The sequence below is a fragment of the Episyrphus balteatus genome, chromosome 4 (genome assembly GCF_945859705.1).
Source record: "Episyrphus balteatus chromosome 4, idEpiBalt1.1, whole genome shotgun sequence".
Lineage (NCBI taxonomy): Eukaryota > Metazoa > Arthropoda > Insecta > Diptera > Syrphidae > Episyrphus > Episyrphus balteatus.
Window position 1 is genome coordinate 65,190,246 of NC_079137.1, and position 13,163 is coordinate 65,203,408.

Here is a 13,163-nt window from a genome sequence, read left to right on the forward strand (position 1 = left end):
TTGAACCACAAATAACCTGAAGTATTACTTGTTTGTCATAATCTAACGTTTTCTTAAAGCCATCACAGGACTAAATAACTAAATATTTATTTAAAAATAAAAATAAATCATTCACTATGGCGTATGAGTGATATTTATTTTGTTTTCTTAATTTCTTACAAAATGTCTTATATCAAGGGGCACGGTAGTGCCCAGCCAAGTTCTCTAGCAACTTTGGCACTACACCCTTATTTACAGGAAACAACTCAGGCCATTTTCGACCCCCCTCTAACTTCCACACCAAAGATGCTAGAAATTTCAAACTCGCTACATTTATTGAGCTTGTCAAAACCATACTCCTCACAAAATTTCAGCCTTTTACGATGAGTAGTTTCTGAGATATAGGGCTTCAAAAATCGCAAAAACCGTAACTGACTGACTGACTGACTGACTGACTGACTGACTGACTGACTGACTGACTGACTCACTCACTCACTGACAGATCATCAAAATTATGGAGAACTTCCCGTTAACGTAGAAACTTGAAATTTTACACGGTGATAGGGCTTGTGGTGTATACAAAGGGAAAAATCGAAAATTTGAGATTTTCAATTCAGGGGGCGTGGCATCCGCCCATTTCCGCTGAATTATCATCAAATATTATAGAGCACTTCTGATTATCGTAGAATCTTGAAATTTGGTAGAATGGTAGAGATAATAGTTTATACAAAGGAAAAAATTTAAAATTTAAGAATTTCAGCCAGGGGGCGTGGCATCCGCCCATTTCCGCTGAATTTTCATTAAATATAATAGAGCACTTCTGATTATCGTAGAATCTTGAAATTTGGTAGAATGGTAGAGATGGTAGTTTATACAAAGGAAAAAATTTAAAATTTGGGAATTTCAGCCAGGGGGCGTGGCAACCGCCCATTTCCGCTGAATTTTCATTAATTATAAAAGAGCACTTCTGATTATCGTAGAATCTTGAAATTTGGTAGAATGGTAGAGATGGTAGTTTATACAAAGGAAAAAATTTAAAATTTGAGAATTTCAGCCAGGGGGCGTGGCAACCGCCCATTTCCGCTGAATTTTCATTAAATATAAAAGAGCACTTCTGATTATCGTAGAATCTTGAAATTTGGTAGAATGGTAGTTTATACAAAGGAAAAAATTTTATATTTGGGAATTTCAGCCAGGGGGCGTGGCAACCGCCCATTTCCGCTGAATTTTCATTAATTATAAAAGAGCACTTCTGATTATCGTAGAATCTTGAAATTTGGTAGAATGGTAGAGATGGTAGTTTATACAAAGGAAAAAATTTAAAGTTTGAGAGTTTCAGCCAGGGGGCGTGGCAACCGCCCATTTTCACTGAATTTTCATCAAATATACCTAGAGATTTTCAATTCTACAGCCATACCTTGCAAAAAGTAGTGAAATCACAACAAAAACATTACTGTTAAAAAAGGAGCCAAGCTCTCCTATGTTGAAATTATGCTGGCACAAAAAGTACTGAGATGTAAAAGTGTACCAAGTTCTAAAGTTTGGGTTCAAATTCGTATCAATAAAATTTTGATTGTTTACTTGGCAATTTTTGAAATAACTTTAAAAATCGGTAATTAAAAGAAAAATTGTCAAGAGAACAATCAAAATTTTATTGATACGAATTTGAACCCAAACTTTAGAACTTGGTACACTTTTACATCTCAGTACTTTTTGTGCCAGCATAATTTCAACATAGGAGAGCTTGGCTCCTTTTTTAACAGTAATGTTTTTGTTGTGATTGCTCTTAAACGAAAATTCTTTGTTATGATGTATTCAAATAATAATCCTTGTTAGCATTTTAGCACGATTCCATGTCTAAGGCTATATTATATTTTAAACCAAAAAGTGTATTAGACTGCCAAAGGAATAAGAGTATTTTCAAGAAGAAGAAATAAATTTCCTAATATAACAAGAGTCTACAAACTTCATCTCATTTTCTTCTTCAACAAGTCATACCTATACGAAAATTTGCATATTACATTAATGTTAAAAACCTGTTGGCATGCCTTCAAGGGCAAACTTCCATAATATTCCCTAATTAGTTTATGTTTCCCTTTGCATTTGCTATATTCCCCATATATACATACTTTGTGTTTGCTTATTATGTTTTGTTGGTAGGTACCATAGTTTCTTTGTGCCCTCTTATACACATTGTTTTCTATCAAAATTTTAGAGAATTCTTCTCATCAGTTGACTAAATGATGTGGAAAATGTTCGTGCATTATACAAAACATATTCCTCCTTCGAACGTGTACAGTTTTTAGCCTTGAGGTTCCACATAGAGGTGGTTATTGTGACGTACACTAAGGCTCCACTGAGACAAAGCTTCTTGAAAGGTATATTATGCCTAAAGCATCAGTGTAACTACCAATATAAGCAAATAATGGCGTTTATACCAGAAACGGTTGTCCTTCAAAGCTAGAGGATATAATTCCATTAAGTTTCCTATTAAATTTCAGTTTCCACATACTCGTTGATTGTGTCTCACTTAGTGAACAATGAGGTCCTTTGTTTAAGTTCAAATGAAGAAAAGACGTTAATGTGCGTAAATTAAGTCAAATTTGTGTTGAATTCTTTCGGTAATTAGTGGAAATTAATTATCCTTGGAGCATAAGAAGTTGTGAATATGTATGAGACAGCAACAAAGTTTTTTGTTTTTTTTTTTTTTTGTTATTATTTCTCGAACTTTCTTCGTCTTTTCTGTTGTTTTGTGTATGTTTCCTTTCCTTCTTACAAAACAATGATAAGGTGGAAAAAGTTTCTTCTTATTGTTCAAATGTTTATGTGTGAAAATGCAAAGTAAATGTGTAACCAAATGTGTTTGTGTGTGTATTTTATAATAAATAATATGAAAAGAGAAAATAATTTTACTACCAGAAATAAATTTGATTACATTAACAAAGTTGAGGGCATAAATAAACGCTCAGTTGTTATGCCTACATAATTATAGCCAGTAAAATAGTGGGTGGGTTACTGCGAGAGAGAGCATTTATGTGTATGGCGCGTGGTAATTATATTAATTAACCACAAATGAAATGAATGGAATGAGGAGGAGCAATGAAAGAATCAGGTGGTTGGTTTATTTTTCGAGATGAGTTTTTACCAAGTATCTCATTTTTTGTTGTTGTTTTGTTTGTCTTTTGTTCATAATGATGTTTTTTTTTTTGTTTTTTGTGTTTTTATTACAAGTAATTTAACATGAATGTTAATTTTGCAGATGAATATATTTTGATAAACGTATTTTTTCTGAGTAATTGATTGCCAAAAGTGGTCCTTTTATTTCTTTAATTTTTTAAATGCTGTAGGATGAGTGAATTTCATTCGAAAAATTGCATCGATTTTTAATGAAATGGTAGGGAGTCGTTAAAAAGTTCATAGTGATCTTTGTCTGAATTTAATTGTAAAATATATTATATATATTTTGTTTAATTTTGCTTTAATGTAAATTCAACCACATCAGTGACAAATTAAATGACAACTTTAGTAGAATTTGTTATTTTTCTCTGGGAACTCAACTCTCATAATGTTAATATTACAGCTGTAAAAAACTTCTACAAGTTTGAAATCTCTTAGAAATTTTTAATTAACCCTCTGTCGGCACACGGGTGCGAATTTGGCACGAATTCCTCGGAAAATTCTACATCAATTTCATATAAGTGTGCCTATCACGTCACAAAAAAGAGGTGTGCCTACAGAGGGTTAATTCATTCATTATTTCAAGTAGTTTTTCAAGGCAAAGTTTAAAATGTACTTCTATTGTAAGTAAACGCGTTCTAGATAAACATACAGAAAGGTTTTATTTGAATATCTTTTTTCTAGACTTTTTTTTATATTCTACAAAGCAAATAAAATAAAAGGCATTGGTCTTATAGAATGTGATATAAAAAATGATATCACATATTGAAAAATGTGCATTTTTTATGGGACATTCCATATTCACGGGTGGGACATTTGTACATTGAATTTATTGTATCCCTTTCAAATTTTGTGCAAAATTTACATAGGTAGACTTTCATAGCACAAATACCAAATACTAATGTGCCAATTCATTCATTTTTTTACGGGCGGGAAAAAAGAAGCGGTTTTGAGGAGTTTTCGACAGATTATTCTTTGAATTAATAAATTAAAGCATTCTTTGCTTCTATAAAAAGAGAATTAATACCTATTAACAAAATACAGTGGACGTCGAGTAGGTGTAACGAAGTGTTTTAAAACTAAAACGAATATTTCAAAGCTCGATTTTTCAATTTTTGAGAAATCACAATGAAAATTTGTTTCGAATTACGTTTTTGGCTCAATCCTATTGAATACTGAATTTTTTTTTTAATTTTTTCTATTTTTTTTTTTTGTGTTAAAAACATAGAAAAATGTTTTCCAACTTTTAATCAATTATTTTAATTTCAATTCGAACATTTCGACACTGAGATACCGACATTTTGAACGGAAAAGGATATTTTTGTCTTTAACCATCAGTATCTCAGCAACCACTAATTGCACAAGAATATTAAGGAATGTTTTGAAATCTTGAATACATATATATATTTCTCATAAAGATCAAGTATGGGTTTTTGAAAAGAATAATTTTTTTTATTTATTTAAATGTCATAAATTCAAACATTTTTATTAGCAACAATGCATGCAAAAGTTGAAAACAAAAATTTAAGCTCAATGAACAAATTATCCAATGCATATACATAATGGTTAAGTTGGAATTTTCTTTCCAAGTTTTTAGACAAAAAAAATCCAGAAAAATTCCGTATTTTTTTTGAAAAAAAAAATTCATTGTAACTTCTCTAAATTTCATTGCGATCATTTTTACAGTCACTTGAAAAAACCCAAAAAATTTGGAATATTTTTTTGATCTCTTAATTTTTCTGCTATTTAATGATATGCATACACACAAGAAAATACATTAAGAAGAGGAGTAAGTTACACTGCTGGCTAGAGCTGTAGCAAATCGTATGTATTCGTTACTAAAATGCGGGTATTTGCTTCAGTAACGAGTAACGAAACGTTACTTTCTTAACAGTGTCGTTACTCGTATGTTTCGTTACTGGGTACTATAGTAACGAAACATACGAGATACGAAACACACGAGTAACGACCCCATTCCAATTTCAATCCTAAATCATCCGATATATGAGATAAGAAACAAAGTGATACACTCAATTTGTCGAATTTAGCATCTCGTATCGATATCGTTACCGTAGTCGGAATGCTAACTCCAGAAAATTATCTGGACTTAACTTTTGTCTCGAAACAGTAATGCCAAGGTATCTTTGTGTTATCGATAATACATAATTTATACAGAAATATAAAAAGAGGAGTTTTTGGTATTTTCTCTATGTGGCCGAAATATACCCACGCCGCAACTAATGTGTTTATGACCTTTTTGTTAATGGTCTTGAAATGTAGCTTAAGAATGTACAAAAGTTTTTTGGTTTTTCAAAAGATTTGTTTATTTCCAGTGCAAAATTTTCAATTAAAAAAGCAGAGAAAACGAGGTTTTAAAATAACTCTCAATAGAAAAAAAAAATGAAAAATTGTTTGACATGGTTGTATTGAAGTGTTAATATTCCGAGATCTGCGCGATATACTTTTGAAATAAAGGTCTCATAAGAATTGTGATAAGATTACGGAACGAATATAAACAAAAAATTACCAAAGTTTTGTCGAAAATTTAGAAAAAAAAAATCAAAAAAAAGTTTCCACGTTTGATTAAAAAAAATCAAAAAAAAAATCAGTATAGCTACCTTCAAACTCTTATAACATGAGAACGAAGCAACTTAAATTTATGTTTATGGCCTTAAAATGAAGCTTAGATTATACAAATTGTTTTTCGTTTCTTAAAAAAAAAAAATTTTTTACACCCTTATACCAACGTACGAAACATACTTAAAATACCAAACATACGAAACGTATCAAATACATGAAATATACGAAATGTACAAAACATACGAAACATGCGGAAGTAACGAAAGTAACGAAACATGCGAAACACACGAAACATACGAAATATACGAAAAATGCGAAACATACGAAAGTAACGAGTAACGATATTATTGATGCGGGTACTAGTATCAAAAGTAACGTATACATGCGGGTACTCGTTTTGTCGTTACTTTTACCTCAGGGCAAGACTTATTTGGAGACCCTTCCCTCTATATTTTTCTTTAAAAAAAAATTAATAGGTTTTATCCTAGTTAGGTCTGTTTTTAAGTGTTTGAAATTTATCTATTCAAGGAGGCTATACCGAATTGAAATTTTTTATTTTTCTCAGGAATGATGACATAAAATTGTTAGCAAGTCAGATAAATATGTCTGTTCTCTGTTGTCTTTGAACAATTTATTTATCTTTGGGAGCCTCTATTTGAAAAAGTTCTCAAAAGAACGGGTAGTCTAGCAGTGGCTTCATAATTTGTATTTTGCTTTAAAAAAAAAAAACTAGTAATGGGAAGAAAAGTCGACAGACAAAGACATTTCGACACTCGACACAAATGAGAAAATTGGAATTAGCAGATGTCAAAACTGATTAAAGTCCTTTTTCATATTAATTTATTTGACAAATAAATGTCCCTTCCATCCACTTTGTTGATAAAATTTAACTCGCGAAATTCCAATGTATAATTGATTCCTTGAGATGGTCAGTTGGTATTATAGCACACGGACCATTTGTTAAAGCTGTCTGCAGCCTGTCGGGGATTTTATTTGTTTTGCTTTGGAGATTTGTGTATGTTTAATGGTATAGCCGGGGAAGACGAGTAAAGAAGTTTTCTTTGTGCAGCATCAGTCTCCGCAGTCATACACCCGGGAGGGTTGATTTTTTGTGTGTGTTTTTTTTTTGTTGTGTTTGTCTTCTATGTTCCCTGTTTTTTTTTTTTTTTTTTTGGGAAGAAGATGAATGGAAAATGTGTTAATACCGTCTGACAGGTGTAATATACAATTTTTCATTTTGCCCCCAAAGAGCGGGACGGGTATAAGTTTCTGGTGCGTCCACATAGTCTTTATACTTCCGTTTTGTTTATATATTTATATTGTATTTCTGTTTGGGAAAGTTCTCATTCATTTTTCAATTTTCTTTTTGTTTTCTTTCTTTTTTTGTTTGTTTGTTGGTTTGAGGTTATATTTTTGTGTGTGTGTGAGTGTAATTCTGTCTGTCTGTTTTTCTATCTGTCTATTTTTTTTTCTATGTGTTTGTGTGCTTGTTTTTTGTTTTCTTGGAAAGCAATTACAGCAAAATATGGATTTTTGCTTTTTTCCGGTCGATGAAAGATGAAGAAAATGAAGAAAGAAAACAAAAAAAAAAGTATCTTTACCAAACCAACCAGGAAGGAAACAAGCTTCCTCTTTCTTAGTTTCTAGAGAATAATAATATGTGACAGCATTTAAAGATTAATGGCTGTGGTTTTGTGTTTGCTTGAAAGTTTGTTCAGAGAGAGGGAAAGAATGAGTGAAAGATGCTTTCAGTAAATAACCACAAATCATCACCTATTTACCTAGGTTTCATTTATCAAATAAAAATATTTTTAAATTGTTTTCTTTTGTTTTGATTTAAAATCTTTAATAGATTCAGGGAGTTTTGTTCAAATTTTTGAATGTAAAAATTTAATTTTGGAAAATACAATTATTAAAATCAAATGTTTGCAATTCCATTAGGTATACTTACCATATAAAATATATAGTTTAAAAAACCATAAAATAAAATAAAAATTATAAAATAATTTAATTGACTTATTCTAAATGCTAAGATCAAAAAGCGTAGAGCGCTTTGTTCAAACTTTATAAAATACAAAAATGCCCTCTACGCTTTTTGGTCTAACCATTTCGAATAAGTCAATTAAATTATTTTATAGTTTTTAATGCGCGATAAAAGCGTTTATTTTGTTTTTAAACTATATATTTTATTTTTTACTTTTTAGTCTAATCATGATTGAAAGCAGGTTCATTTTAACTTGGGTTGTATTAATCCCCACATCCCTCGCCAGGCTCAAGACAGGTAAAATATTGCGAAGTCATCGGAGCTACATTATGTACACAGTTTCAGTTGGATACGATGGTTGGTTAGTTAGTTAGTTAGTTAGTTAGTTAGTTAGTTAGTTAGTTAGTTAGTTAGTTAGTTAGTTAGTTAGTTAGTTAGTTAGTTAGTTAGTTAGTTAGTTAGTTAGTTAGTTAGTTAGTTAGTTAGTTAGTTAGTTAGTTAGTTAGTTAGTTAGTTAGTTAGTTAGTTAGTTAGTTAGTTAGTTAGTTAGTTAGTTAGTTAGTTAGTTAGTTAGTTAGTTAGTTAGTTAGTTAGTTAGTTAGTTAGTTAGTTAGTTAGTTAGTTAGTTAGTTAGTTAGTTAGTTAGTTAGTTAGTTAGTTAGTTAGTTAGTTAGTTAGTTAGTTAGTTAGTTAGTTAGTTAGTTAGTTAGTTAGTTAGTTAGTTAGTTAGTTAGTTAGTTAGTTAGTTAGTTAGTTAGTTAGTTAGTTAGTTAGTTAGTTAGTTAGTTAGTTAGTTAGTTAGTTAGTTAGTTAGTTAGTTAGTTAGTTAGTTAGTTAGTTAGTTAGTTAGTTAGTTAGTTAGTTAGTTAGTTAGTTAGTTAGTTAGTTAGTTAGTTAGTTAGTTAGTTAGTTAGTTAGTTAGTTAGTTAGTTAGTTAGTTAGTTAGTTAGTTAGTTAGTTAGTTAGTTAGTTAGTTAGTTAGTTAGTTAGTTAGTTAGTTAGTTAGTTAGTTAGTTAGTTAGTTAGTTAGTTAGTTAGTTTGTTAGTTACAAGCGAAGCTAATAAAAGCGTATTAAAAAAACCTAAGCTATATGCTTCAAACGATACAAATGATGTCAAATTATGATAAGTTGATTGGTAGTTTAGAAGTAATGGTGGAACATAAACATCAACGTACATTAGGGTGTTCCATTTTTTTGAATGTAACATTTTAGTTGTTCCCACCTTAAAAACTTGTTACATATGTATTTTAAAATACATACCTGAAATATCAGCTTTCTAGCTGAGGTGAAACTGGGCGCTCAACAAGCTCAAAGTTTTTGCTTTGATGCTGTTCCAGGCAGGAGCCCATCATTCTAATGATAAGCTAATCATTTTTAAGCCGAATTCCAACTTAAAAAAAAAGTGGCAATTACGATATCATCAATAATAACCGCATTTTTCAGTATTTGGTAGTTTAAGTCTCTACTTGAAAAAGGGATAACTTTACTTCAGGTATATTTAATAATTATATAGTTAAATATACCAGGAAATAGTTAAACATACCAGAAAATAGTTAAATATACCAGAAAATAGTTAAATATACTAGACATAATGTTAAATATACCATAATTAAAGTTATCCCTGTGTTATTTTCTATGTATGTAATATTTTTTATTTGATTTACTTGACACCCTCCTTTTCCCAAAAATGCCTGGGAAAATAAGCTTCAAATTAACTTAAATAAAAATGTGCACATTGTTTCATATCTTCTCCTACTAAACTACTCATTTCTAATAGTTATAATAAAGAGTCTCCTTAAATCGAACGTTTTTATTATGTATAATACGTTCCGGGTTTTATGAATTTAGCGGATGATAATTTTGTTGGACTGACATCAAACGAAAGTCATAAAGTTTTGTTGAATTTGCCAGGAAGGAAGACACAAAAGACTACAAAACCCCCAGATGACCATCAAACACAAAGGCGAGTGTGCATTCAAGTGATATTGATAAGGACATTAGTGTCAGAACTTACTCTAGCACCCTTCTTCCATAACATTTCCCTTCTTTGCATTGGTGGTGCACTTTGGAATAAGATGATAAATGAGATTTATGGAAATTAATATAAGAAACCTTCCAAGTGATGGAAAAGGATATATTCAAAAAAATGGAAAAACAAAATGAAGGGGAAACAAAGTGCGTGCAACCCCTAATCCTTATAGCTTTTGCTACGCGAGATTATTATATTCCAAAGAATTACGCGATTATGTTTGGAATATTCTTGTTTAGATCCTTGCACAACCCTCCCATCATTACACATTTTCAAGACATAACCGCACATTGTCGAAGAGAAGACAACACAACGAACAAAAAAAAAAGAAAATATATTGATAATGGTAAAGAAAAGGACTTACAATTTGACAGGCATTGTTGTTTGCATCCTTTTATTCAATCTGTCTTGCTGTGTCTGTCTGTTTTTTTTTCTAATATCCTTTTTGCATACAGCAAAGCATCCACGCATCCACATGCCATTAGGCAATGATGCTCTCTTTGTTTGTATTTGTCTTGTGAATGTTGCTGGCTGCTGCTGTAAGCTAATGTGGGTGGGTTGGTAGTGTGAGGTGATGGATTTTTTGGTTTGGAGGGGGCTGATGTCCTTTGTATATTCCCTTAACTGGATATACTTTATAACACAGTTATATGGGGATATGGCAATTCATGAAATTACTCGGGTGCTACATATGCTATTGCCATATCGTCAACGTATCTGATGATGTTTTTATGGTTGCGGTTATGATAAATGATGAAATGGTGTGGGTGATGTTTGTTTTGTCACTAACGCTCATTTTTTTGTCTCTCTCTTCTTTCTCTTTCCATCTTCTTTTTGCTGCTGGTTAACATGAATCTCTTTAATAAGAATATTTCTTTGGTGGTTTGTAACTTTTTTTTTTCTTATTTTCCTTTTTTTCTTTCTTCATCGTCGTCACTTAGGTTTTTGATGATGGTAAAAGTTGAATACGGGAGGGGAGTATTTATTTTCTTATAAACCGTTAGAATCGTCTTTCGTGTTTTGCTCAGCTCCACAATGGAGGAAGTGAATTTCGCTTAACTGGGAGAAAAATAAAACGGTGGGGTTGTGGAATTGGGATTGGGGGTTGAATTGAATAAATAAGGCTACGATGGAATCGTTTTAATATAGGGAATGGCAACGCCAAAGATAAAAGGTCGGAAGAAAAAAAGAAATATGGATAAGAAAATTAAGGGACCGATTAGAAGATAATGGAGGGGATAAGGTGATGTGTTCAGTGAAATTGCAAAATTATGAGGTGTTTAGTTAAAAAGATACATTGCGAAAAAAAAGAACGCACCGTAAATATATGTAGCTAATAAGGATATATTAAAATTTGAAAGAAAAGATAAAAAAAATTTTTGGATAGGTATGGGAACTGCGGGTTAGGAGGCACGGTTTTTTTTTGTTTGTTTCGGGAGGAAATTTAAATGCTATACATGATTTTTGATGTATAGACAAATATACTTACCTCTGCAGTTAAAGATAAGAAGAATTATCTTTGCTATAAGGTTTTTATTTGTAATTTTTGATGAAAAAGAGGGGCTTGAGTATGTAAAAGGTTTATTACTTAAAAGATAAGTCTTATCGGTATTCTAATACATTACATAGCTATTAACAAAAAATGTAACAGCTCTTATGCTTTTAGCGAGAAGTCGAGGAATGATGCTTATATGAAAAGTTGTGAAGATTCAAATACAACATGGGGATTATTTTTTACATGGGTGTTTTAAGTTCCACACTATACAGATACAGAAGTGTTTCAATTCACAAAGCACGATAGTGTAGCTTTTTGTTAGAAAAGGACACTTAGTTTTATTTTTAGAGGATTTGGAGGAGTTCTTCTTCGTCTTGTAGAAATCTTACTTTAGTAAGACATAGTTTTTAGCTCATATGTTTTTGGAACTCTTCATTACCTGAAAGCTATTCCTATAAAATCTGATCGAATGCTTTTTTCCTAATACCTTGGATTCCATATGTGGTAGATTTACTCGCAACAAGCGCACCGAAATAACAACACAACACCGCCACAACACCATTTAAACACCACCATTAAAACACCACCATAACACCGTTACAATACCACCACAACACCGCCACAACATCACCACAACACCGCCACAACACCGCCCCAAAACCGTCACAACACCTTCACAAAACCACCACAGCACCGCCCCAACACTGCCCAATACCGCCACAACACCGCCACAACACTGCACAACACCACCAGAACACCACCAAGACACCGCCAAAACCCCGTTAAAAAACTGTCAAAATAAGTTTCAAACACCGTCACAACACCATTTAAACACCACCATTAAAACACCACCATAACACCGTTACAATACCACCACAACACCGCCACAACATCACCACAACACCGCCACAACACCGCCCCAAAACCGTCACAACACCTTCACAAAACCACCACAGCACCGCCCCAACACTGCCCAATACCGCCACAGCACCGCCCCAACACTGCCCAATACCGCCACAACACCGCCACAACACCGCCACAACACACCGTCACAATACCTCCACAAAACCGTCAAAACACCTCCCAAAACCGCCACAGCACCTCCACAATACTTCAACAATAACACCAAAAAAACCGTCACAACACTTCCACAGCACCACCAAAACACCACCATGACACCCGCACAACATCGCTAAAAAACCTCCAAAATAAGCTTAAAACACCGCCACAACAAAAATACAACATCGCCACAACACCGCAAGACAACCGAAACATCGCTACAAAATCATCGCAATACCACACCAAATTTACCTCTACACCAACGCAACACCGTCGCAAGTGTTTTAAGATTTTTTGCAGTTGTCAACCAAAATATTGCTAATTGTTAACATTTTTTTAATTTCTTAGAATTTATTTTACACAAACGAACTCTTTTTGGCGAACAAGCGATTTCAACAAAAAATAATTTAAACAAAAGAGCTGAGCAGCGAACTTTGTTTTTGGTTTATTTTCTAAAATTCCTTTTTTTTTCTGAACTAAAACCAATTCTGCTTTTGGCTTTTTCTTTTCATAAAACATCTTCAAGGTATTTGTTTTTAAATCATAAAAAAAAAACAGACCCTAATTTCCTGTGTTTCGCCATTTTATTTCTAGACACAAATCATCACCTCTTCGAGCTCAAAGCTTCGGTCAGCTATATGCTGTTGTTGTTGCACTGTTGCGATGGGTGAACGCTCCAGTCGTACCAACTTAGGGCACATATTTGTGAAAGTTTTAAGCTGTTAAGGTGTGACTATTCACTTCTTATGACTTTTATATCAAGTGGAAGGGGATTTGAAAAGATATTACGGTTTTAGTATAGTTAAAAAAAAAATGTGTGTGTATACATGTACACGCGACTGAAGTTATACTTCTCAT